This window comes from Oxyura jamaicensis, chromosome 2, assembly GCF_011077185.1.
Source record: "Oxyura jamaicensis isolate SHBP4307 breed ruddy duck chromosome 2, BPBGC_Ojam_1.0, whole genome shotgun sequence".
NCBI lineage: Eukaryota > Metazoa > Chordata > Aves > Anseriformes > Anatidae > Oxyura > Oxyura jamaicensis.
Genome location: NC_048894.1, coordinates 82,571,492 through 82,577,428, shown reverse-complemented (window position 1 = coordinate 82,577,428; position 5,937 = coordinate 82,571,492). Strand labels below are relative to the sequence as shown.

Sequence of the window (5,937 nt, the reverse complement as noted above, 5' to 3'; positions counted from 1 at the left end):
AATCAACAGGTTGAGATGTTCATAAAGTTTTCCCTGAGCAAGGAGTGGAATTATCAATTAGTGGTGGCAGGTATTTTGAAGACGTTCACATTGGGTAACATTTGTTTTTGCTGCATATTTCCTACTAGCATCTTAGGAAATCTCATTCTGCTTCTATAGTATAGAATTATTCAGTGCAATTTTTTGTAAAACATATACCACAAATAAATGCAGTTATCCTTAATGCTTCAGAAAAGTACAGACTAAGCATATTAAGTGAGCAAAGTATCATTTTCTCACATTATTTCACTACTTCATTCCAACTACAGTGGTAATACTACCCTTGAGTCTTTGGACCTGAGCAGACATATTCTTTTAGGGCACCAGGTTTGTGAAGAACTGTAGGTTTGTTTTTTTTTTTCATTCATTGAGGTTCAGAATATGTGGATTCTGCTCAAGAACCTGGAGGAAGGCAAGTCTTTATATTACATTGATTACAGTCATTGTTCTTCCATCTGTCTGCTGACTTCTGTCCAAACCAAAGGATCTGGGAAAGAATTATTGGTCTGCGCATAAATCTGAAAGAAAGAAGTTTTATTGAATGTGGTAAAGGAAGACCAAGCAGATCAATTGGACACTCTTTGCCTGAAAGTTCAAGATGTTTCTAGATTAGAAGTATGACTAACATGAATAACAGCAGTTGAAGCATGACCTAATCGCAGCACTATGATATACAAACTAATGACAGAAATTTAAGAGTTAATTTCATTATAGTAATTATGTGTAAAAAATGCTTGACATGACACATTTTTTTCCAGTTTCAGTATTTCCCTACTCCAGCAAGTTGTAACGCAGTTCTCTTTAAAATTAAAATCAGCTTAGTCTGCAGTAACAACTTCAGTTCTGTTGCTATTAAATGTTCTCTTGATGTATTAGAAATTGAGTAATAAATAAGAAACTGTTTAAATTCAATCATACCAAATTAGCAATATTCTGTCCTACTGAGCTATATGCACAGTGAATAATTCTGAAGCATAGTTATTGTGCAGAAATGCTCAGATTGTCAGGGCAGTCTTCCTTCAGCAAAAACATATATTTTTAAAGCAAATTTAAAATATGTCTGGCCAAGCGAGGGAAAGACATACACAACTCAAACCTGATATGTCCAAATATTTTCTGAGCAGTTCTGCTCTAGTTGACTCATATCTGAGTAGAGGAGATTGGACTAGATGGTCTCCAAAACTCCCTTCCCACCTGAGCCATTCTGTGATTCTGTGAAAGATGTGTTAGATGTAATGACTAATTCTGACAGTATATCTAATTCCCTTAGATGAGTATAAGTTAAATTTCTACAATTGCAGTACTTGATCTACCAATATTATATACAGACTTGTATGTTACGGTACGTTATAAAAATAACCATCTGTATTCCTTGAGTAGCCTATCAAGGAAAAAAAAAAAAAAAAAAAAAAGCCAAAATGGGGCAAGTAATGTCCATAATGCCACCACATCCCCAACTCTGTATTAGCTTATTAGTTGTATAAGAGAATTTTTGACCTGTATACTGATGGCCTGGTGGATTCAAAGGAATTTCTTAAGGAAAGGAAACAATCTGGGGAGCCAAGTGGAAAAACAGTGCCTTTTAGGTGTAGCTGAAGGATTCATGCCAGCTCAATATATCAACAAAAGAAATCTACTTAACAAAAGCTTTTTTGTTGGTGACAAAAAGGCTAAAAAAGAAAAGTAAAGGAAAGAAGTACATCTTGAAACTTTATTGAAAATGTATTTAATTTCTTCTCCCTAATATGGATCTAAGGATAAATGTTAGTAGTAGGAAAGGGCAATTATACTCTGCTGAATTTGTTCCTGTTATGATTACAAAATACAAAATGATTTCCTTTCTCTTGAATAAAAAATAAAGATTATATTGTTAATGTGATTTTCTTTAAGTTAATTATTATCAAATATTTGCCTGAAGCATTTCAAAATTATTGACAGCAAAAGAGAAATTAGTTTGTTAGTTCAACTTTGCATTGCCAGATTTGGAAATGTTTTGGCTGTAGCAAATGACCTAGAACATATTATCAGTTTAAGAAGTATTCAGATGCTCTTATATATTTCTCATATTAAATTAAATTCCCTTTAAACAAGAACAAATAATTCTGTATTTCTTGGTCATCTTTTCCTGAAGATTACAAAAAGTCCTCATATAACTTATATGTAGGTTCTGCCAAAAATCTTATGCAACTCATTCCTACATATATACCATGCCTTCTCCAAAACAAAACCAGGAAGCTGCCTGTTATTCTTATGCTTTTTCTAGATATGCTAGTTTTACAGTTTTCTGCCAAGTGACATTCTGACTTCTGTCAAATCAGAATCACTTCAAGTCGTGCTCAGGTATGAAAATTTACTCTCTAAATCCATACAAATAGACTCATTATTTATAGCTAAAAAGGTTTGTGTCACATTTTTGTTAGCTATCCATACTCAATGAATGTTTAGTATACTACTATGAATATTAGAATAAATTTAAGATATGCATCTTCACATTCATGGAAATATACAGAATTGGCCTCATCCAGCAGTTAGGAGTACACTAGGACGTGGATGATGATGTCTATAACTGTAGCAATTCATCAGAAGTTTCTAACAAGTAAAGTACATTCCATCTGTCATGCTGATTCAGACAAAATTATTCTGCACCATTTTATAATGTGTTGTGGTTTAACCCGGCTGGCAGCTAAACACCACACAGCCGTTCGCTCACCCTCCCCCCTCCCTCTCTGGGATGGGGGAGAGAAACGGGAAAGTGAAGCCTGTGAGTTGAGATAAAGACAGTTTATTAAGATAGAAAATAATAATGATAATAATAATAATATGTACAAACAAGTGATGCACAATGCAATTGCTCACCACCCGCTGACCGATGCCCAGCCCAACCCCGAGCAGCCGGCCCCCCACCCCGGCTAGCCACCCCTATATATTGTTCAGCATGCCATCAGATGGTATGGAATACCCCTTTGGCCAGTTTGGGTCAGCTGTCCTGGGTCTGTCCCCTCCCAGCTCTTGCTGCACCCCCAGCCTGCCCGCTGGCAGGACAGAGTGAGAAGCTGAAAAGTCCTTGGCTTAGTATAAGCAGTGCTCTGCAGCAATTAAAACATCAGCATGTTATCAGCACTCTTCTCATCCTGAGCCAAAACATAGCACCCTACCAGCTACTAGGAGGGAAAATAACTGTCCTAACTGAAACCAGGACAAATGTATCTGTAAGTTACAGAAAATGAAGAATACTAATAATTTCTTAGTCATTAGGATCATAAAAAAATACTAAGAGCTAGATAATCTACAGATAGATAACTAATGTAAGATTTAGGATTAACTGAGGCCCTCAATTTCAAAGCTCCTTTCTGAAAAACACTAAGTGCTGTCTAAACCTAGAAACACTTGCACACTTGCACATTAGAGTATAGTTCCTCTGAGCTGTGATGTTCAGATGGGTGCAAAAGCAAAGATGGAAGATTCCTGAGGATGGATGTGGAGAAGTTCCTGTACTTTTGTGTGGAATAGTAACTTGCTCAAGAGAGCAAAGATGGAGTTGCCTGTTTAGACTAAAATGGGAAGACATCACCAAGAAACAGACAAGAAATCTGTAGAAGTATCTAAGTGTCTTCATAGAAACATGCCTGTAAAACAAATTGTTCCTATTTGTATTCGGAATAACAAAAACTGTTGGTACAGAGAGGACCCTGGTGAGGACGAGAAGCAACACTGGGAGTGTCAGGCTTGCACAGCTTCTACCAGACCTCTCTAGGGCCACACAGACATATCCCTTTGTGTAACCATGAGTAATCAAAAAAGACAGCATTATTAGGAGAGAAATAGAAAAAAAACTGTTCATGGAAGAGGTACTGTATGTGTGTATATGTGGATATGTTTATGCATGAAACCTAAACACACCTTGACCTATCATAATCAAGAGGATGGTTGTAGCTATGCTATAAGCAATCCTTGCATTATTATTTATTATTTTTTTATATGTTTTATAGTTGTCATACCTTTGTTACCCTTATTTACCTTTTTTTTTTTTTTTTTTTTTTTTTTGGTAGATTGAGAATTAAGTTATATGTTATGAAATGTTAAATCTGTGCCCAGACTTTGTATTGTCCAAAGAGTGAAAAAGGGGTTCCCTCATCCCTCTAGCTTGTTCTTTCAAAGTATATGAAAATGTCCTTTGCAGTAACCCTGAGAGAGTATTTCAGAGGCTATTGTCAGGTCTTCTGAGGCCATGTGGCAACTTGGGCTGAGCAGTAAAATGAGTGAAAAAATATTATTGTCATTGTTTAAGATGAAGAAGCTATACTGTTCTTACACTTTTATTTATTATTTCATTTTTATTTTATTTTATTGGTACTCGAATGTCTTCTGTGTTCAAAGCCTGCACAAAGTATGCACATAGACATGTCCAAGACTAATACAGGATTTTCTGTTGAGGTCATGTGCTACACCCCAATGCTACTGCCTATCATTCATCAAATCATTAAGTTTCCTGCTAATCACAGCATTTTTTAGCATTTATACCTGCAAGACTGTAACAAGTCAGTGGTTGAAATACTTTATAAGCTAAGGAAATGAAATGGTTCTGGTACCTTCAGTTAAGACAGTAGTATGATCTGCTCTTGTGTTCTGGGTATCTTATATGTACTTTAAAATTAGAGAGATGTATAAAAATTCCTACAAATAGAAAACAAAGTCAAGACATCTCTCTCATGTGAGTATCCTAATAAAGTCATGCTCCAGTCCTTATCAGTGAGCTTTGAATTTTTTATTAATTATGAATTGAGCAACAGCCCCTTGAAAAAGAGGTGTTTGCAAACTATACTAAGCTATACTTTAAAATGCTTCATAGCATAGATACCTCTGCCATTTAATTTCTCTCAGTAGTTTGATAGATGCACTTATTGGGAGAGAAGATATCTGAAACCATTCTTTATAACTAAAACAGATGGAAAGATTTCAGTAAGCCATAATTACATTTCCCATTGGCTAGCTGTAGACACCTTTCTCTGTACTCTAGTGTTTGTTTTAGATCCTTTTCTGAAATGAAGAATAACTCACAGTTAGCTTAAGTAACAAGAAAAGCTTCTACTACTCTCAGCTAATCTCTAAACCACCTTTCCTTCCCCATGAGCCTGTTGCCTTTACAGCAGCAAATGGTTAGCCACACACCTTCTGTCTGGTAAATTTATCGTCTAGCTTAATTGTCACTACTCCCTGTCTCTGCTAAGGTAATCTAAAAATCCTCTACAGTTTCTTTTAATAACCAGGAATCTATATGGAAATTTGAAGCAGTGATTAATACGGAGGTTAGCTATCCATTCAGCCTCTGAAAGAGAAAATTTAAAGACAGGCTGGATAGACAGCTCAGGATAATGTTTTCTGCTTCAGTTGCCTGACTTGAACTTGCCTCTCCAAGCATTGTGTTCCCAGTGAACTTAGTCAAGGCACACAGGCTATAGTTCTGTTCTTTAGACTGTGAAAGACACTCAAGTTCAGCAAAGCATGTTCCATTAACCATGCCTATTTGTATACATATATCTTCTATAAATTCTTACATGGTCATTTTACAAACTAAAGAAAAAAAAGAAAAAATACTTCCAGAAACCGTCGTCAGCCCAAACTGTTTAGAGAATACCACAATGAAGAAATATATCTAAAGATGTTTTGCAAATTTAATATGGCTTAGTCAACATGCAAAAGAAGATATTAAACTTAAAATATATATATATATTAAGTTCAATATATATTATATATTGAGTTCAATATATATATAAGTTCTATATATATATAAATTATATATATATTTAACTTTATTGAACTTTATATATATAAGTTCAATATATATAGATAGATAGATATGTTATTATATGTATATATATTTATTTATATATATATATA

The 5,937-nt window shown here is 34.9% G+C and overlaps 2 long non-coding RNA genes across 2 annotated transcripts in view; both read right to left on the bottom strand.

Annotated features, from left to right (window-relative positions):
• The window catches only part of LOC118162374, a 9,674-nt gene extending 4,174 nt beyond the window's left edge, over nucleotides 1-5,500 (bottom strand). The window contains exon 1 of the long non-coding RNA XR_004748426.1: nucleotides 5,490-5,500. This is a non-coding gene — a long non-coding RNA (uncharacterized LOC118162374). The remainder of the gene's footprint in view (nucleotides 1-5,489) is intronic.
• Nucleotides 1-5,937, bottom strand: part of LOC118162375 — a 924,537-nt gene that overhangs the window by 212,693 nt on the left and 705,907 nt on the right. The window lies entirely within an intron of this gene.